The sequence below is a fragment of the Arachis stenosperma genome, chromosome 1 (genome assembly GCF_014773155.1).
Source record: "Arachis stenosperma cultivar V10309 chromosome 1, arast.V10309.gnm1.PFL2, whole genome shotgun sequence".
NCBI lineage: Eukaryota > Viridiplantae > Streptophyta > Magnoliopsida > Fabales > Fabaceae > Arachis > Arachis stenosperma.
This window is the reverse complement of record NC_080377.1, coordinates 106,722,860-106,745,729: the sequence shown is the minus strand read 5'-3', so window position 1 is coordinate 106,745,729 and position 22,870 is coordinate 106,722,860. Positions and strand designations below refer to the sequence as shown.

The window sequence follows — 22,870 nt, the reverse complement described above, 5'->3', positions numbered from 1 at the left end:
TTTTGAATAAGTCAACTCAAATTTTCGAAAATTATGAGCAAAATAAGGAAAAGATATTTTTTATTTTTGAAATTTTTTATGATGAGAGAGAAAAACACAAAAATGACCCAAAACATGAAAATTTTGGATCAAAACACATGATGCATGCAAGAACACTATGAATGTCAAGATGAACACCAAGAACACTTTGAAGATCAAGATGAACATCAAGATTTATTTTTTGAAAAATTTTCAAGAAAAGAAAAACATGCAAGACACCAAACTTAGAATTTTTCAATGCTTAGACACTATGAATGCAAGAATGCATATGAAAAACAACAAAAAACACAAAACAAGAAAATTTAAAGATCAAACAAGAAGACTTCTCAAGAACAACTTGAAGATCATGAAGAACACATGCATGAATTTTCGAAAAAAAAAAGAATGCATAAATTTTAAACATATGTAATTGACACCAAACTTAAAATTTGACTCTAGACTCAAACAAGAAACACAAAATATTTTTTGATTTTATGATTTTTTTTCGAAAATATTTTTTTAGAAAAAACGAAAAAGAAAAAATTTTGAAAATTCTTTTTGAAAAGAAAATTACCTAATCTGAGCAACAAGATGAACTGTCAGTTGTCCAAACTCGAACAATCCCCGGCAACGGCGCCAAAAACTTGGTGCACGAAATTGTGATCATCAACCATTTCTCCAATGACTTGGTGCTCTCAAACGTGAATCACACTTTGTCACAACTCCACACAACTAACCAGCAAGTGCACTGGGTCGTCCAAGTAATAAACCTTACATGAGTAAGGGTCGATCCCACGGAGATTGTTGGTATGAAGCAAGCTATGGTCACCTTGTAAATCTCAGTTAGGCGGATTCATATGGTTATAATGTTTTTTGAAAATAATAATAAATAAACAGAAAATAAAGATAGAGATACTTATGTAAATCATTGGTAGGAATTTCAGATAAGTGTATGGAGATGCTTTGTCCCTGTTGAATCTCTGCTTTCCTACTACCTTCCTTCAATCCTTCATACTCCTTTCCATGGCAAGCTGTATGTCGGGCATCATGTTGTCAATGGCTACTTCCCATCCTCTCAGTGAAAATGGTCCAAATGCTCTTGTCACAGCACGACTAATCATCTGTCGGTTCTCGATCATGTCGGAATAGAATCCATTGATTCTTTTGCGTTTGTCATCACGCCTAACAATCGCAAGTTTGAAGCGCGTCACAGCCATTCAATCCTTGAATCCTACTCGGAATACCACAGACAAGGTTTAGACTTTTCAGATCCTCAAGAGTGGCCGCCAAAGGGTTCTAGCTTATACCACGAAGATTCTGGTTAGGGAATCCAAGAGATACTCGCTCATTCTAAGGTAGAACGGAAGTGGTTGTCAGTCACGCGTTCATAGGTGAGAATGATGATGAGTGTCACGGATCATCACATTCATCATGTTGAAGTGCAATGAATATCTTAGAGTAAGAATAAGCCAAATTGAATAGAAAATAGTAGTACTTTACATTAAAACTCGAGGTACAGCAGAGCTCCACACCTTAATCTATGGTGTGTAGAAACTCCACCGTTGAAAATACATAAGTGATCAAGGTTCAGGCATGGCCGAATGGCCAGCCCCCAAAGTCTAAGAACTAAACGTCCAAAGATGGATGCTAAGATAAAAGACAAAAACCAAGATGGAACCAAGATATCTAATACAATAGTAAAATGTCCTATTTATACTAGACTAGCTACTAGGGTTTACAGAAATAAGTAATTGATGCAGAAATCCACTTCCGAGGCCCACTTGGTGTGTGCTTGGGCTGAGCTTGAGCTTTACACGTGCAGAGGCTTCTTTTGGAGTTAAACGCCAAGTTGTAATGTGTTTTTGGCATTTAACTCTGGTTTGTGACGTGTTTCTGGCGTTTGACTCTAGAATGCAGCATGGAACTGGCGTTGAACACCAGTTTGCGTCATCTAATCTCGAATAAAGTATAGACTATTATGTATTGCTGGAAAGCTCTAGATGTCTACTTTCCGACGCCGTTCAGAGCGCGCCATTTGGAGTTTTGTAGCTCCAGAAAATTTATTTCTAGTGCAGAGAGGTCAGATTCCAACAACATCAGTAGTCCTTTGTTAGCCTTCTATCAGAGTTTTGCTCAGGTCCCTCAATTTCAACCAGAAAATACTTGAAATCACAGAAAAACACACAAACTCATAGTAAAGTCCAGAAATGTGAATTTAGCATAAAAACCAATGAAAACATCCCTAAAAGTAACTAGATCATACTAAAAACTACCTAAAATCAATGCCAAAAAGCGTATAAATTATTCGCTCATCAGCTATAGGAGCTATTTTAGGACAGAGGCATGGTAAGCTATTACATGTCATTTACTATGCCAGTCGTGTGTTAAATGATGCCCAAAAGAATTACACAACTACAGAAAGGAATTATTAGCTGTTGTGTATGTTGTTGATAAGTTTAGGTCCTATTTACTTGGTTCTAAGGTTATTATTTATACTGATCATGCTAATTTGAAGTACCTTCTAACCAAATAGGATTCTAAACCAAGATTAGTCAGATGAGTGTTGCTCCTTCAGGAGTTTGATATTGAGATAAAAGACAGGAAAGAGTCAGAGAATCAAGTAGCTGACCATCTTTCCAGAATTGAGCCTGAAGCAGGAGTACAACCACCCACAGCTGTGACTGAGACATTTCTGGATGAGCAATTGTTCCTCGTTCAGCAGGTTTCATGGTTTGCAGACATTGCAAATTATAAGGCCATGAATTTTATCCCAAGGGAGTACAGTAGGCAACAAGTGAAGAAGCTATTGACTGATGCAAAGTACTATATTTGGGAGAAACCATACCTTTTTAAAAGGTGTTTAGATGGAATCATCCAGAGGTGTGTCCCAAATGAAGAAAAACAGTAGATTCTTTGGTACTGTCATGGTTCTGAGTATGGAGGCCACTATGGTGGTGAAAGGACAGCTACAAAGGTCCTTCAGAGCGGGTTTTACTAGCCGACTTTCTTCAAGAACTTAAGAGCATTTGTAACGCACTGTGACAGATTTGAAAAAGCCACGAATCTCCCTGCCAACCATGAAATGCCACAGCAGGGGATTCTTGAGGTTGAGTTATTTGATGTATGGGGTATTGATTTCATGAGACCTTTCCCACCCTCACATTCAAACAACTCTATTCTAGTGGCAGTTGACTATATGTCCAAGTGGGTGGAAGCTGTGGCTTTTCCCACCAATGATGCCAAAGTGGTAATGAGCTTCCTTTAGAGATATATCTTTAGCCGGTTTGGTGTCCCAAGGACACTCATTAGTGATGGAGGAAGCCATTTCTGCAACAGATAGCTGGACTCTCTTCTGCAGAGAAATGGAGTCCGTCATAAAGTGGCAACCCCCTACCACCCTCAGACAAGTAGACAGGTTGAAGTTCCAACAGGGAACTTAAGAGGATTCTAGAGAAGACCGTCAATGTTTCAAGAAAGGACTGGTCTAGGAAGCTTGATGATGCTCTCTGGGCATACCGGACAGCGTACAAGACTCCCATTGGCATGTCCCCTTATCAGTTGGTCTATGCAAAGCCTGTCACTTGCCAGTTGAGTTGGAGCATAAAGCTTACTGGGCAATCCGATATCTGAATCTTGATCCAGAAGCTGTAGGAATCAAGCGAATGCTTCAGTTGAATGAGCTTGATGAATTTAGATATTCAGCCTATGAGAATGCCAAGCTCTATAAGGAGAGAACCAAGCTACTGCATGACAAGAAGATTGCCATCAGAGTCTTTGAACCAGGACAAAGAGTGCTTCTATATAATTCAAGGCTTCTTTCCTGGGAAGCTGAAATCCCGATGGTCAGGATCGTTTGTGGTTACCAGAGCTTCACCATATGGTCATGTGGAAATACAGGAAGAGAATTCTGACAGGAAATTTACAGTGAATGGCCAGAGGTTGAAGCACTATCTTGGAGTCGAGATTGATCGCCAAAGGTCCACTCATCTGCTGAACTAGCAGAACTGACCGTCAAGCTAGTGACGTTAAAGAAGCGCTTGTCAGGAGGCAACCCGATAATTTCGTATCCTTAGTTATTTTTCGTAGTAGTAGTTTTCTTACTTATTTGATTTTTAATGAGTTCTTACTAATTTTCTTATCATGCAGCTATTTTAGAACAGGAACCAAAAAAAAAGAGAGGCCACAAGACGAGCAAGCGTCGCTGACGCGTACGCGTCAGACGGATGTGCGTGAAAAATAAATTTGAACAGAGAGTTGCGCGGGAGTGGCGCAAGAATGATGCCTCTAGCACAAACAAACCCACGCGTATGCGTGCCCCACGTGAGTGCGTCGTTTTTTATTTTCACCATTCACGCAGGCACGTCGGCGAGGTGTACGCATGACCTGAAAAATTGACATAAAAGAGTGTTTGGGCAGAGAGTTATGCTGGCTTGGGGCAGGAAGTATGATAGAAGCACAAATTTGGTCACGCGGACGCGTCAGGGACGCGTCCGCGTCATTTGACCAAACGGCCATCCACGCGTGCACGTGCATGACGCGAACGCGTCGTATGCCAATATTGGTTCCCTAGCCATGCGAACAGAGAGATGCACATGCGTGCGGCTGGCTTCGCGCGAATTGCACAAAACCAAGGGCACGCAGATGCGTGCCCGACGCTCACGCGTCATTAAGGAAAATCTCGCGACCCATGCGTACGCGTGCTCCACGCGCACGGGTCGCCTGCGCCGCACAATTACACTAGTTCGCCGCCAAGTTTTAATTTTCTTTCTCTCTCCCAATCCTAATTCTCTCTTGTTCCTTTATCCTTTTATTCTTCTTTCATCTTATTGTTTGATTTTGTTTTCAGATTTTCTTTTCTTCAGGAGAAGCAAACATTTAAGTTTGGTGTTGACGCTTCGCTTAAAGCTTTTCTGTTTAGCACCAAAGGGAGATGAACGTTCTTCATGGAGGAATGAGATGGCCACCAACATAACTAAGGTGGTTAAGTTCCTTTCATTCTATTTCTCTTCCATTCCTATTTTATTGTCCTCTGTTTCTGTTGCTCTGATTGCATGCATGATTTTTAGTACGTTTAGTTCTTAGATTTAGATTTAATCATAATAAATTGTCTCATGTACCACTCACTGAGCTTGAATCTAAAAAGAAAAAATTTAAATGATGTATTGCATGAGAAATTGAGTTTAATTTTAAGAATAGTCTTATTTACTTAAAGGTGGTGGTATTTTCTGTAATTTTTGAATACATAATATGAATAGTGCATATTTGAATTTGAACCAAGGGATGTTGATGTAGAAGGAATAGGAATTTAGAGAATTATTATGACTTCTCTGAAATAAACAAAAATTTAATCCTTGAAGTAAAAGAAACAGCAAAAAAAATTAAATAAATAAATAAATAATAATAAAAGCAAGCTCCAAGGTTCTGAGCATCAATGACTAGGGAGGTCAGACATGATTAAAAGCTCAAAGAGTTGTTTCCCAAGTCATATGCTTGTGGTGTGATTGTGTCAAGTAATCCTTGAGACAGAACACTTAGAGTCGAGACCAAGTGCGTTTAACAGAGTATGCCAAAGGCTTTGAGCACCACTGTCTGGGAGTAACTGAAAGAAAAATCAGGACTCAAAGAGAGTCCCCCAGTTAAGTGCTTGTGGTGTTTCTGTGTCAAGTAATCCTTGAGACAAAATATTTAAAGTCACGGCTAGACTCAAGGTGCAAAGCACCAAAGAAAAAATAAATTAAAGTCAATTTTGCTGTGTTCAAGGATTAAACTGAAATGTAAAGATCAGAGAATTCATAATATTATCCGGATTCTAATTCCGAATGACAATGACATCCTCCTGATTCAAAGGAGAGTGAGATGCCAAACCTATTCAGGATTATAGTTATAAACCCCACTATAAAAAGAGACATGAGCTTAATTGAACTCTCATTCTCTTGCAAATTCACATCCTAAGCCTATGTTAGTTTTGGTTGCTTGAGGACAAGCAACAGTTCAAGTTTGGTGTTGTGATGCGTGAGAATCTTTTCTATCTTTTCCTAGGAAATTTTCACTTAAGTTGTTGAGTTTAATAAAGAATTAATTATGTTTTAGCCAATATGGATGCTAATTTCAGTCTTTTGCAATTTTGTTTATTTTAGGTAGCATTCGGCGTAATTTGACGGAGTTTCTGCAGCACAAGAATCAAAGGAGATGGCAGCGAGGAGCGACGTGTACGCGTGACTGACGCGTACGCATGATTTGGAGATTTCCATGGCGATGCGTGCGCGTGACTGACGCGTACGCGTGATTTGAAGAGTTGCTCAGCGACGCGTACACGTGACCGACGCGTCCGCGTGACTTACGAAGAAGAACAGCGACGCATACTCATGACTGACGCGTACACGTAACATGCACCATGTGTAGAAAATGCAAAAAAACACTGGGGGTGATTTATGGGCTGTTTTGACCCAGTTTTCAGCCCAGAAAACACAGATTAGAAGCTGTAGAATGGACAAAACAAGTGGTCCCCACCCATCAGCTGAAGACTTGTTTATTAATTCAAATTTAAATTCAAATCTTATGTTTAGGAAAAGATATTATTTTAGTTTTAGATAGATTTTAAATTAATTAGGATTAATTATAAAAGGAATGCCAACAAGGTTATTCCAGGACAACATTATTCCATTCCAATTTACAATCCTAGGTTTCTTCTTTGATCCATGAGCAACTAATTCTTCACTGTTAAGGTTAGGAGCTCTGTCTAATTGTATGGATTGATTCGTTTGCTCTTTCTAATTTAATTCATGTTTTGATTTATATTTCAATAATTGTTTTCGTTCTTTATTTTATGAATTTGGGTGGAACGGAAGTATGACCCATGTTCTAATTGAGTTTTTGTAAAACTTGGAAAAGCTCTTTACTTGAACAACAGCTTGAAAACATATTATCCTGAATTTCTAATTGTTTATATTTAACGGGATACGTGACATATAATCCCCTTATTTTTGGATAATTAAGATTCTTATGGCATATAAACTGGAATTTGATCATCACCTCCTAATTGGAATTAATTGACCAAGGAATTGGCAGTTAATGAATTTTAGAGAAGACTAGGAAGGTCTAAGGAATTAAGGTCTAGTCACATATAGTTTGCCATGAATTAAATCTTGCATGATTAAAATAGTTAGTAAGAAAAATCAATCCAGAAAAATAGATAACTCTGAAGCCTTAATTGTTTTCTCCATATTTTATTCCCAACTCATTGCTGCTTGCTTTCTGAAATTTTTAATTTACTGTTTAATGCTCTTTGAATACCAAAACACTCTTTTCTGTTTGTCTAACTAAGCCAATCTCTTAACCATTGTTGCTTAGTCCATCAATTCTCGTGGGATCGACCCTTACTCACGTAAGGTATTACTTGGTACGACCCGATGCACTTGCCGGTTAGTTTGGGTTGTAAAATACCGCATCAATGATGATAGGAAATATATTAAAGCAATTGAAGAAGCAAGCATTTGGGGAGAAGACATGGAAAATACTCTCCGATGGTATACTTCATAATAGAAGAAGACTACTTAACCATCCAGGTATTAACTTGCTTCTAGATTTTTCTAATTTTCAAATGACATATTTCTATATCAATGTTTGCACTTGATTATTTTTTTTAATGTAGGACTAACAATATCCGACAATGAGTTGTTAAATCTCACTCTTATAGAAATTGAGACAATTCTCAAGAGGAATAATCATAGTCTAATGGACTACCCTGACATGCCTTTTCCTAACATTGATTTTGAGGATGGGGTTTCTTGCGATCTTTCAAATAATAACCTAATCAATGACAAATTGTTGTACGAGAGATAAGACTTAGGGTTAAAGTATTTATTAAATCTTGTCAAGATGACCATTAAGCAAAAGAATGTTTACGATACTATTATCAACAGTGTTGATAAACCACTATTTTATGGTTTACAATGTGTTTAATTGTGTGGTTTTATCATGGTCTTTACCCACTTATTCATATAATTAGCATGTATTTATATTTCCTTCCTAAAATTATTACATGATTGAAAACTTACTTCCTGGAGACCTTTAATTAGGTATTTTAATCCCCTTTATTCCATTCGATGCCGTGATCTGTGTGTTAAGTGTTTCAGGCTTTATAGGGCATGAATGAATGAGAGATTGGGAAGGAAGCTTGCAGAAAATGGAAGGAATACAAGAAATTGAGGAGATGACCAGCGAGAAGTGACGCGTACGCGTCAGCGACGCGACCGCGCGGAAGAGAGGAATTCGCAGTGACGCGGACGCGCGGATTGGAAAAGCAGAAGCGACGCGGAAGCATGGACGACGCGCCCGCATGGAAAAGAAAAAAACCGAATGACGCGTCCGCGTGACGTGCGCGATCTGCAGAATTTCAAAGGTCGCTGGCAGAGTTTCTGGGCCGGATTTCAACCCAGTTTTTGGCCCGGAATTACAGACTAGAGTCAGGGAACATGCAGAAACGAGAGACACAATTCATTCTGCATAATTTTTTAGTTTTAGATCTGGATTTACTCCTCCCCTAGGCTTTTTTACTCACTTGAGCATTCATAATTAGCATTGGAAGATTTTGGCTTTAGCTTTTAAGAAAAGTCTACCTCCGGTACTAGTCATCTTATTTTGTTATTTACTTTTTATATTTATTCTTCCATATTTTTAATCCCTCTAGAGTTGACTTTGGCTTATTTTTACAAGTTATTAACATTGATTATTTTTATTTTCAATTAATCCTTTTATTATTGTTTATCATGTCTTCTTTTATTTTCACCATTAATTCTGTGAATTTTATAATTATGATGAGTGAGTAGTTTCATGACTTGATTGGGGATGATTGAAAGGAACCCTTGAGTTGAACTATTCAAGAGAGAAATTATAATTGGGTTTATTGTTGAATCACCCTCTAATCATTAACTCTAGTCCTTCCCAAGGGAGAGGATTAGGACTTATGACTAGAAACAGATTTCCAACTTGCTTGACTTTCCTTTACCTAGTAGGGGTTAACTAAGTAGAGTAACTTCCAATTATTAATTAATCTTGAGAGTATTTCAACAAGAATAGGGCTTCCAACTAATCTGCCCCCAGTCAAGGCTTTTATTTAGAATTAATTAAATTCTCTGATTTAAATTTCTGTTTATCAAGTCAACCATTTTTGAAAACACCCAATTGATGAAATAGCACATCTCTCTGCAACTCGTTGGGAGACGACCTAGGATTCATACTCCCAGTGTTTTAATTTTCAATATTGTGACAACCCCTTTTAAATTGATAAGCAGATTTTTGGTTGGTTAAGGACTGTACTTGCAACGTATCCCTATTAATAAATTCTTAACTCACTAATTTCCGCCACGTCAGTTTTTGGCGCCGTTGCTGGGGAGTTGCAACAGTGTGCTAATTTATTGATTGGTATTTATTTTAATTGCAATTTTTCTTTTCATTATGTCATTATGAGCTATACGTTTCTTTCGTTAAATGATGCGTTCCCTTCCTGATCCAAGCTTGCCAGTATTTGACCCTGAAATTGAAAGAACTCTTTCACGTATAAGGCAAGCTCGGCGTCGGCGACTCCTCTTTGAGGATGAACCTGAACCATCATCTAAGGAAGAAATAAGCTCCCTCTCTACTGATCCAGTTCATTTACGTGCAGGTGACATGGCAGCACCCAGAAGAGTCACTATCCAGGAGGAAGGAGCCCCTGATTTTACGCTCCAACCATTCCAGGCACACCACCCAGCAGTAGCTGTAGATTTTGAAATAAAGTCTTCACTACTCAACTTGATGCCCAAGTTTCATGGCTTACCTGCTCAAGAGCCTATCAAGCATCTTAGGGATTTCCAGACTGCTTGTTCTACTGTTAAGCGTGATGGCACTTATGAAATCTCCATTCTGTTGAAAGCCTTCCCGTTTTCTCTTGAGGGAAAGGCAAGAGAGTGGTACTACACTCAACCCGGAACAACTGTTTCCAACTGGGATACACTTAGGAGAGAGTTTCTGGATAAATTCTTTCCAGCTGAAGTTCCTGATAAGCTGAGGAAGGACATGTCTATGATCATTTAGGATGAATCTGAGACCCTCTATGAATACTTGGAACGCTTCAATAATCTTCGAGAAGCATGCCCCCATCATATGATTGACAAGATAGTGTTGCTCGGCTACTTTACACAGGGTTTGAAATCTCAAGATAGGACCACATTGGAAGGTGCTAGCAATGGTTCTATGAAAAAGTACAAGACTACGGAAGAAGCATGGCAATTGATCAGCGACTTAGCTGACTCTACTAGGAATCACAGGCAGAAACAAAGTTGGTCAAGAGCTGTTGCAGAGGTATCCACTAGTAAAGAGACTGCTGCTATAGTTCAGAGCTTATGTGAAATGACTAACTTGCTGAAGCAGATGCAATTGAATCAACAACAGCCTCAGCAAGTTCAGCCTTCTCCACCACAGCACAGCCAGTAGTTGGTTCCACAAAGAGTATGCAGAATCTGTACAGACTACAGTCACTATACCGATGAGTGTCCGCAACTCCAACCAGAAGACAACACTGTAGCAGCCACTCATAACTTTCATGACCGCCCCAATCAAGGGTACAATCAAGGTGGGAACTATAACCAAGGATGGAAGGATAACTCTAACCAAGGCTGGAGATACATTTCTAACCAGGGTTGGAAGGACAATCATATCAGAGGAGGCAGAGATAACAATGGAAATCAGAGGTGGAATAACAATAACAACTTCAGGCAGCAGAATCAGAATCAGACCTACAAAGCACCTTATTTAAGACAGCCTCAAGCATCTCAGCAGACCTCTCAGATCACTTACCCCTCTTCATCTCCTAATGATGAGTTACTGCAATCTATTGATCGGAGACAACAGGCCATGGAAAACAACCTTACTTCTACTCTGAATGGTTTGAATTCTAATTTGCAAGCCCTTGTATCACAGATTGGATCACTGAACAACTTCAACAACCAGTCCTCAAGCTCTGGTGGACTCCCCTCTCAACCATTACCCAACCCAAAGGGTGGTATTAATGCCATCACCCTAAGGTCCGAAACCACACTGCAAGAGAGGAATCAGGAAGAGCCAAACCCACCTGAACATGCCTCAGCTGAAGAGGTAGTGGAAATAGAAGATGTTGAAGAAGAAAAGAGCATGCAAGATATGGCTGAAGAAGAAGACGCCAAATCACAGGAAGAAGCACAAAAGGGCATAGACACTATAGAGGACGCCGTTCCTATTCCATTTTCACAACTTGCAAGGAAGCCCATGAAGCAGTTGGAACCTGATCCCAAAATGGTAGAAATCTTCAAAAACGTTGAGGTAACTGTTCCCCTTTTTTATGTCATTCAACAGGTACCTAAATACGCAAAGTTTCTAAAGGATTTATGCATACATAGAGATAAAATTAATGAATTAGAAACTATTCCTTTAGGTAGTTCTATATCTGCTTTAATGAGAAATATACCTGAAAAATGTAGTGATCCAAGTCCATGCATGGTTAATTGTACCATTGGAGGTGTGATATTTTCTGACTGCATCTGTGATTTAGGAGCATGTGTTAGTATAATGCCTTTATCTGTATATAATGTTTTGAGGCTCCCTCCCTTAAAAAGGTCGGCAGCTCGTTTTGTGTTAGAAGATAAAAGTATTATTACAGTGGCTGGAGTTACTGAAGATGTATTGGTAGGCATTAAAGTCTCACTTTCTCCATTGATTTTTACATCCTAGAGATGCCCCAACATGACTCAGAGAAGCCATCATCAATCCTACTCGGAAGACCTTTCTTGAAGACCTCAAAGTTCAAATTAGATGCTTTTGCAGGCACATACTCTTTTGAAATAGACAGTCGAGTAGTAAGCTTCAATCTGAATGGAGTTGTGAAGCACCCTCCAGAAGACCATTCTATCTTCCAGTGTGACATCATAGATGAAACCGTAGCTGAATTTTACCAGGAAGAGTTTGAAGATAAGTACATAGGACAAGGTCCAAGTGTGGGAAATTCCGAGGACAATGCAGGCACTCTACCACTGCCACCAGTTCCAGATAATCCAGAGCCAGACTATGAACAGAAGTTAGAATTAAAACCCCTCCCTCCACACCTCAAATATGCTTACCTCGAGGACAAGCAGAAGTTTCCAGTTATCATTGCACGGGACCTCACTTCTCCGCAGGAAGAGTAGTTACTTAGTGTGCTGAGGAAGCACAAGAAAGCAATTGGGTGGAGTTTAGCAGACAAAGTAGGCATCAACCCTCAAGTTTGTGAGCACAGGATATTTTTAGAAGAAGGAGCAAGACCTGTTCATCAACCCCAAAGAAGATTGAACCCCACTATTTTAGAGGTTGTCAAGAAGGAAGTGACCAGACTATTAGAGGCAGGTATTATCTACCCCATCTCAGACAGTGAATGGATGAGCCCAGTACAAGTGGTGCCCAAGAACTCTGGAGTCACTACAGTAAAGAATGAGCATGGAGAGCTCATAGCAACCAGAGTACAGAATGCCTGGAGGGTCTGCATTGATTACAGGCGTCTCAACCAATCTACTCGTAAGGATCACTACCCTCTTCCATTCATTGATCAAATGCTGGATCGCCTGTCAGGTAAATCACATTATTGCTTTTTAGATGGTTACACAAGCTATTTCCAGATTCATATAACTCCCGAGGATCAGGAAAAGACTACCTTTACCTATCCCTTTGGGACTTATGCTTACAAGAGAATGCCCTTTGGCCTGTGCAACGCACCAGCTACTTTCCAGAGGTGCATGATGAGTCTTTTCTCTGATCTTATTGAGGACTGTATGGAGGTTTTTATGGATGATTTTAGCGTTTATGGTGATTCTTTTAACCTTTGCTTGGATAGTTTATCTAGAGTATTAGATAGATGTGTCAGTACAAACCTTGTATTGAATTTTGAAAAATGTCATTTTATGGTTAAATAAGGAATCGTACTGGGACATGTATCTAATACTGGCATTTCTGTAGATCCAGCAAAGGTGGATGTTATTTCTAGTTTGCCTTACCCCTCTTCTGTGAGGGAAGTCCGTTTGTTCCTTGGACATGTAGGTTTCTATCGAAGATTCATTAAGGACTTTAGTAAGGTCGCACTTCCCCTATCCAGACTACTGCAGAAGGACATTGAATTCGAGTTCAGTGAGGATTGCAAACAAGCGTTTGTTAAGCTGAAAACCGCCCTGACTCAAGCTCCAATTGTGAGAGGACCGGACTAGAGCCAACCATTCAAAATCATGTGCAATGCTTCCAACCATGCAGTAGGAGCAGCACTAGCTCAGCATGAAGTTAAGAACCCTTTTGTTATTTCTTATGCGTCTAAAAGTTTAGACGCCGCTCAGTCTAACTACATTACTACTGAAAAAGAGCTTCTTGCTATTGTTTTTGCTCTGGATAAATTCCAAGCCTATTTACTTGGTACTAAGGTAGTAGTGTATTCAGACCACGCAACTCTAAAGTATCTATTAGCTAAAAAGGAATCCAAACCAAGGCTTATACATTGGATACTGCTACTACAAGAATTTGATTTAGAAATTAAGGACAGGAGTGGTAACCAGAATCTAGTGGCAGACCACTTGAGTTGCCTTGAACACATTAAGGATGACTCCACTCCTATAGTTGATAATTTTCCATTTGATAACCTACAAGCAGTATCTGAGGTAACCCCTTGGTATGCACATGTAGCTAATTATCTAGTTAGCCGCACTTTTCCTCCACACTTTACTAAGCACCAAAGAGACAAGATGAAAAGTGAGTCTAAATATTATATATGGGATGACCCATATTTATGGAGATGTGGCGTTGACCAGGTAATTAGAAGGTGTGTGCCTCAATCAGAATTCCAGTCCATTTTAGAGGCCTGTCACTCATCTGAGAGTGGAGGACATTTTGGCCCTCAAAAAACAGCTAGAAAAATCTTAGACTGTGGATTCTGGAGGCCCACCCTTTTTAAAGACGCTGCTGAATTTTTTAAATCTTGTCCCTCATGCCAGAGGTTTGGTAATATATCCCAGATGGATGAAATGCCTCAACAAACTATGCTTTTCTGTGAAATTTTTGATGTCTAGGGCATTGACTTCATGGGTCCATTTCTAAATTCTAATGGCCACCTCTATATATTGTTAGCTGTAGATTATGTTTCTAAATGGGTGGAAGCAATTCCTACCCGTACTGATGATGCTAACACTGTTGTTTCCTTTGTTAGAAACCACATTATTTGTCGCTTTGGATCACCACGAGCAATCGTGAGCGATCAAGGCACCCATTTTTGTAACAGGAGACTAACAGGATTACTGAAGAAGCATGGGATCATTCATAAAATAGCAACAGCCTACCATCCTCAGACTAATGGACAAGCCGAGATGTTTAACCGAGAGATCAAGTGCATTTTACAGAAGATAATCAAACCTCATAGAAGAGACTGGAGCACCAGACTACAAGATGCACTCTGGGCATACAGAACAGCATACAAGACACCCATTGGGATGAGTCCTTTCCGCTTAGTCTATGGAAAGGCTTGTCACCTTCTAGTTGAGGTGGAGCACAAAGCTTTTTGGGTAGTAAAGGAATGCAATATGGGATTTGAGAAAGCCGGAGCTGAGAGGAAATTACAACTGCAAGAATTGGAAAGCCTTCGCCTAGAAGCTTATGAGAACTCAAGACTGTACAAGGAGAAAATGAAGGCTGTACATAATCAACACATCAAGAAAAAGGAGTTCCAACCTGGGGATTTGGTCCTTCTTTACAACTCTAGACTGAGGCTCATGCCAGGCAAACTGCGATCAAGGTGGGAAGGTCCATATAGAGTCGAGAAGGCTGAACCATACGGAGTTTTCCATCTAAGTCACCCTTCAAGCTTTGAACTCATCAAGGTTAATGGACATCGTTTGAAGCTCTACCATGGTGAGAAGGCGACGAAAAACAAGGAATTAGAGATCTTCCTCCTGAAGGATCCACTCGCAACTAAAAACTGAGCTACTGAAGCGTCCAACTTAAGGACGTTAAATCAAAGTGCTAGGTGGGAGACAACCCACCACGGTATGATCGTTCCTTTTCTTCTCCTTCTCTTCCCTCATCTATAACTCTTCTCCATACTACTGCCTCTATCTTGCACCTCATCTGCATACTGCATTTGCATAAAAAAAATTTCATGCGACGCGACCACACCATTGACGCGTCCGCGTCGCAGGTGGATCTGAGAATATAAGAAAGTGAACAGAGAGTCACGCGAGAGCGTGGCTGGAGGCGTGCCTTTGGCATAAATCATCACACGCGACCGTGTCACTAACGCATCCGCGTCAAGTGCAAAAATATGCCTCTCACGCGTCCGCATCACTCACGCGGCCGCGTGCCCTGGAATTCGACGTAAAATGGGTACACGACCGAAAGTTGTGATAGAGTGGTGATGGATCGGTGCTGAACGCACAAATTCTTCCCACGTGGATGCATGGCTTACGCGTCCGCGACATATCATTCTAATGGCCACTCACGCAATCGCATGACCCACGCGATCGCGTCACCCGAAATTTGGCAAAAATAAAAATTCGAATAGAGAGTTGTGTGAGCGCGAGGCTGCCCTCGCGCCAGTAGCATAACATGTGTCACGCGTCCGCGTGACCGACGCTTTAGCGTCGATTCATTTAATACGCATTCGCGCGAACGCGTCATTCACGCGTCCGTGTCGCTTGCACCGCACAGCTTATCCTAAATTGCAAATTATCTTATCTTTCTCTTCCTCAAATCCTGCTTTTTCTTTTCCCTTCCTGTTTCTTTCTTCCCCTTTCTTCCTTCTTCCCTCATTCTCCTTTCTACTTTTTCTCTCCCTCACCGCCATTATCAAGGTTTTTTTCTTTTCTTCTTCCCCCCTCACTTTTCTATTCTTCTTCTTTATTTATGTTTTCTTCTTCCCTTCTTTTTCTTTCTACTTTCATTGCATATGTTTTCTTTTTTCTTTCTTTTTGTACTGGTGTTGGAAATTTATTTGGTCATTGTGGATTGTTTCATAATTGTTTGGCAATTATATTTTTAAAGGGGTTGCTTGCATGTTCAATTTATTATTTTCATTGGATTATTTACCATGCATGCTATGTGTTTGTGAAAAAGCCCATGTGGCATTATGCACTTTTCTACATTATCCTATTCTACTATTCAATGCATGCTTTTCACAAATTCCCTTTACTATTTTATTAATTGAATTTAATTGCCAATACAAACATGATAGTTTGTTACGAAGTGATGCTTGATCTATGCTACTCATGCCCTTGCCAGCATGCCAATAATCATCTTGCATCTACTTACCCTATCATGCACTTGTTCTATTCCCTTTATTGATCTTTTCACATGTTGTCATGACCATGTGTTTATTTCACTCATCTTTACCATGCACTAATTATCACTCACTCAATCTCCTTCCTTGCTTTATCTCTTTGGATTTAACTTACTTTCTCTTCCCTTTTTCAGAATGGCCACTAAGAAAGGCAAAGAGAAAGCTACCCCTAAACCCATCGCAAGGAAAGGAACGAAGAGAGCATTAGTGGCAGAGCCTTCTTCAACTGCAGTCAAGCCCTCAACAAAAAGAATTAAAAGGATTATCAAGGTTGATGAAAAGGAGAGAGCCTTCCCAGCAAAGGACACTGCACGATTTCCAAATCGCTATTGTGAGCAGATGTTCCCTATTCTGGCAACTCGAAATTACAACAATGAACACCTTCTTATCCTTCCGCCTCGTATTGCTGAATTTGTTGAGCCACAAATTGCACAAAGACATTGGGGATTCTTACAGAGATAGCCACGACAGGTTAATCTTTCTTGGGCTGTTGAGTTCTACTCCAACTTTCACCTGCCGACTCTGCAGTCAGTTTATTTACGCCAGAAGCAAGTCCCCATTACAGAAGAGGCCATTCGACAAGCCTTAGATCTCCCCCCTGCTCCAGAGGGATTGGACACTTTTCAGAAAGCCGCCATCAAACGCCAGGCGTACACCTTTGATTGGGACGCTGTTCTCAGAGTTATCGCTCAACCTGGCAGCAAATGGATCTTCGGATACCATCATTCCCGTCCTAAGGGAATCTCGGCTTCCGCGCTTACCTTAGAGGCTCACGTATGGGCACAGATTATGTCTCATTACGTCTTTTCGAGTACTTATGAGTCCTCCTTCACGGCAGACATGGCCATTCTACTATGGTGCATCCTCACAGACCAGCCTCTTAATTTACCAAGACATATCTAGAATGCTATGGAACACGTGCAGATCGCGGGCAACCTACCTTTCCCTGCCTTGGTCTCTGATCTTATCTCAGCAGTCGGAGTATCCTACAGAGCTGGAGACACCAAAGCCATTCTTCCACAAGATGATCAGTATGTCCCTAACGGGAGATATCTCAGGCCACAACTTGCCACTACCAGCCAGTCCACAGAGGATGCTGCAGCTCCTCCACCATCTACTAGTCAGCTGCTGCACCAAATACTGAAGCGATTGGACCAATAAGAAAAGAAAGCAAAGCTCTGAGGGCGCCGCAACCACCGCCGTTTCAAACTCCTCAAGGAGCTACTTACAGGCAATCACAGACCCAATGACGATCCAGGCACTCCGGACTCTACTTCTTTCACTAGCACAGGGAGCCACGATGGTCCCGACTGTGGAGACACTGCCACCAACCCACCACTGTTCCTGACAGATGGCACCGAGGACGGTGCAAATCCTTAAGTGTGGGGAGGTTGGTCAGTACCTGACTTCCAGAGGTAATTTTTCTTCCCTAAACACAAATAAATTAGGATATTTAGTTAGTTTTTCTTTCTTTTGTAGAATAGGATAAATTGCCATAGTAATAGATTAGTTGCATGCATGTTCTACTTGATTGAAAAGACAATAAGTTTCTTCTAAAACTCTATCTTTGGAACAAAATTTCACTAATTTTAATTAAAACTCTTATGTTAAATTTGCTTGAAGTTGTATTTGGAACATGATTTTTAAAGCTAAAGAACACACAACCTGTGAGAATTGAGCCTTTATGCATGGTTACATTATTTAACCATATTTGTTTTATTCTTGTGTGTTTACTTCTCTATGACTGTAACCTATATTTTGTTCCATCTTATATGTCTAATGTTTAATATATTTATATGCTGCATATGATTGAGGCCATTAATTGTTTAGCTCACTTATCCAAATTAAGCCTACCCTTTCAATTACCTTTGTTAGCCACTTTGAGCCTTTAAATCCCATTTGTTCTATAATCTACCACATTACTAGCCTTAAGCGAAAAAATAATTATATACCCCAATTTGAATCTTTGATTAGCTTAAGATAGAATTATGTGTGATAATTGAGTATGGGAAATTGTGGGAACAAAGGATATTAAGGGGATATGTCATGATAATATAATGGGAATTTGGACACCTACTCATGTGAAACTTGTATCCTTACCCTTACCTTGGCCCTATTACAACCCTGAAAAGACCTCATGATGTTGCATTGGTATATTAAATGTTGTTGATTGGTTAGAAGAAGAACAAAATTTAGGGAGCATGATTAGAGAAGGATAGAGTGATTACCATATACATTGGAGAGATTAGAATAGACATACATCATCAGTGAGGGTTCAATGTTTAAAATTTTATGTTCCCTGCTTTCATGAGCTACCTTCTTGCATTTTTATCTGTTCTTACTGAATGAGAATTGAATTAGTGAAACATGATTTGTAATCGTTTGAAGAGCTTATTTATTCTTGATCAAGTGGACAAGAATCATATAGTTGCATTCACATATATAAGTTGCATTGCATTGCATGAGTTTTTACATGTTCTTACTCATTTATTCTATCTCCTTCAACTAAGCATGAGGACATGTTAATGGTTAAGTGTGGGGAGGTTGATAAACCACTATTTTATGGTTTACAATGTGTTTAATTGTGTGGTTTTATCATGGTCTTTACCCACTTATTCATATAATTAGCATGCATTTATATTTCCTTCCTAAAATTATTACATGATTGAAAACTTACTTCCTGGAGACCTTTAATTAGGTATTTTAATCCCCCTTTATTTCATTTGATGCCGTGATCTGTGTGTTAAGTGTTTCAGGCTTTATAGGACATGAATGAATGAGAGATTGGGAAGGAAGCTTGCAGAAAATGGAAGGAATACAAGAAATTGAGAAGATGACCAGCGAGAAGTGACGCGTACGAGTCAGCGACGCGACCGCGCGGAAGAGAGGAATTCGCAGTGACGCAGCCGCATGAGTGACGCGGACGCGCGGATTGGAAAAGCAGAAGCGACGCGGAGGCATGGACGACGCGCCCGCATGGAAAAGAAAAACGCCGAATGACGCCTCCGCGTGACGTGCGTGATCTGCAGAATTTCAAAAATCGCTGGCAGAGTTTCTGGGCCGGATTTCAACCCAGTTTTCGGCCCGAAATTACAGACTAGAGTCAGGAAACATGCAGAAACGAGAGACACAATTCATTCTGCATAATTTTTTAGTTTTAGATCTGGATTTTCTCCTCCCCTAGGCTTTTTTACTCACTTGAGCATTCATAATTAGCATTGGAAGATTTTGGCTTTAGCTTTTGAGAAGAGTCTACCTCCAGTACTAGTCATCTTATTTTGTTATTTACTTTTTATATTTATTCTTCCATATTTTTAATCCCTCTAGAGTTGACTTTGGCTTATTTTTACAAGTTATTAACATAGATTATTTTTATTTCCAATTAATCCTTTTATTATTGTTTATCATGTCTTCTTTTATTTTCACCATTAATTCTGTGAATTTTATAATTATGATGAGTGAGTAGTTTCATGACTTGATTGGGGATGATTGAAAGGAACCCTTGAGTTGAACTATTCAAGAGAGAAATTATAATTGGGTTTATTGTTGAATCACCCTCTAATCATTAACTCTAGTCCTTCCCAAGGGAGAGGATTAGGACTTATGACTAGAAACAGATTTCCAACTTGCTTGACTTTCATTTACCTAGTAGGGGTTAACTAAGCAGAGTAACTTCTAATTATTAATTAATCTTGAGAGTAATTCAACAAGAATAGGGCTTCCAACTAATCTACCCCCAGTCAAGGCTTTTATTTAGAATTAATTAAATTCTCTGATTTAAATTTCTGTTTATCAACTCAACCATTTTTGAAAACACCCAATTGATGAAATAGCACATCACTCTGCAACTCGTTGGGAGACGACCTGGGATTCATACTCTCAGTATTTTAATTTTTAATATTGTGACAACCCCTTTTAAATTGACAAGCGGATTTTTGGTTGGTTAAGGATTGTACTTGCAACGTATCCCTATTAATAAATTCTTAACTCGCCAATTTCCGCCATGTCAAGTGTCGACCGGGTGAGGGTGGTTTATACTTTCTATATGGCTACGGTGGTACAAGGAAGACATTCATATGGCAAAAACTTGCTGCATCTTTTCGTTCAAGAGGCCAAATTGTATTAACAGTTGCTTCTAGCGGTATAGCCTCTTTGCTAATTCATGGCGGTAGAACGACTCATTCTAGATTTGCAATCCCTTTAAATGTTGACCAATTTTTAACTTGCAACATTAGACAAGGAAGCCAATTAGCCGAGTTGATAGTGAAATCTAAGTTGATTATATGGGATGAAGCTCCAATGGTCAATAAATTTTGTTTTGAAGCTCTTGATCGTACCATGAGAGATTTGTTTAAGACTGTGAACTCCAATAGTGAAAATCTACCATTTGGTGGTAAAACAGTTGTATTTGAAGGTGATTTTCGACAAATTTTACTTGTAATTCCTTAAGGTTCGAGACAAGATGTAGTTAATGCAACCATCAATTCATCTTATTTGTGGGATCATTGTAAGGTGTTAAAGTTGACTCAAAACATGAGATTGAAGGGATCTAACAACATTGAAGGATCTGATCAAAGCTTAAGAGAGTTCGCAGATTGGTTATTGAAGATAGGAGATGGAAAGATCGGTGAGATTTCTGATGGTATTGGTAGAATCAAAATTCCAGATGACATCTTGATAAAAGATTGGATTAATCCAGTTGAAGCTGTTGTAACATCTACATTTAAGAACTACATTGATGATCCAGATGATGAGAAGAATTTACAAGACAGAGCCGTATTGGCACCAACACTTCAAACTGTAGATGAGATTAATGAATATATGATGAAGATTAATCAAAGACAGCATGTTTTTTACTTCAGTACTGATATGGCTTGCAAGTCCGAGACACAAACAAATGTTGCTGCAGCTGTTCACACCCCTGAATTTCTCAATGGTCTCAAATCTTCCGGTCTTCCAGACCACGAAATCAAATTGAAGGTTGGTATACCGGTTATGCTTCTTAGAAACATTGATCATTCTTCGGGTTTATGCAATAGGACACGGTTGATTGTTACTCAGCTAGGGAAACGAGTTACTGAAGCCCCAGTGGTTACCGGTAGTAATGCAAGACAAAAAATGTTCATACCACGTATGAACCTGTCCCCTTCTGATCATAGGATCCCCTCTAAATTTAACCGAAGACAGTTTCTTATAATAGTTTCCTATGCTATGACCATAAATATGACAAAATTTTTGAAAATTAAAAAAAATGCCATGACAATTATGTCATAAATAGTTTAATTCACAATAATATTTTTAATTGGTTAAGTTATAGCGATACATTACAACACTACTTTTACCAAAAATAATTTTTTAGTAAAAAGTATCTACTATTTAATTGCTACTCATTCAGTATCACAAAGTAGATAATTGTTGAGTTTATTATGTAAAACAATTTTTTTTTATTTGAGACAATTAGAATAGTGGCTCAAAGCCAAGGAAAAAAATAAGGTGCGTTGTTGAGAATTATGTAAAAGTGTTTTTTTTTTTTTGTATTTGAGACATTTAGAATAATGGCTCAAAGCCACTAAAAAAATCATATGCGTGTATAACAATAATGATAATTAGCATGAATTAACAAATAGAACGAAACAAACAATTGCATATTAGCACTTTATTTTTTGGAGATTATCAAAAACAAGATCACAAAAAGTATTTTTACGAGCAATTTTAATTAAAAAAAAATTATTGGTCGAAAAGAATATAATGCTAAGTGTAATAAAGATTTTTACTGGAGATCCATATTTGTAGTATGAAACAATTAAAGAATTTGTCAAAATTAAAATGATTAAATCATTAGATCCAGTGACGGAGCTACGTTCGTCACTACGTTAATAAGAAGAGGACAATGGCCTCCCCAAATTAATAATTTGTAAATTCTGAGTCTCTACTTTTTTACTTTGGCCTCTCTTAATTTTCAATTTTTTCTCTCTTAATTTACATTTTTAATGTTGCCTGCTCACAAAATTTAAGAGCTCAAATCCAAATCTTGCGCAAGTTCTTAAATAGTCGTTACGCGCGTGTATCTTCATAACGATGATGTTCCTTAGCTCTAAAGTTAACTCATTAAAACCAAACTATAATTAGAATTAAAAATTAAATAGCTTTTCAGCCAGAATATAAGAAGAATATACAATGGAGGCATATTGGTGTGAGAAATGAATATAGAGATAGAAGTGGAGGAAAATACACAACCATAAATTATTACACGAATTCTATATCAAAACAATTATTCGTATAACATCATTTCTAAATATATGAATGAAAAAAAAAAGAAATACAATGAAATTTAAGATTGTACAATTAATTACTTTCACATTCAAAAAATTGATATTTGTGTTTCAGTTTTAGATGGGTGTCAAAGCCAGTCAACAAAACAGGTTCACTAATAATATATATCATTTCGTGTATAAATATATTTTTGGAAAGAAAATACATATTAGATAGGGACAGCTAAAT

The 22,870-nt window shown here is 38.9% G+C and overlaps 1 pseudogene; it reads left to right on the top strand.

The window, feature by feature from the left end:
- Positions 1–14,618: 14,618 nt before the first annotated feature.
- Positions 14,619–21,643, top strand: LOC130983220 (uncharacterized; annotated as a pseudogene).
- Positions 21,644–22,870: the final 1,227 nt, after the last annotated feature.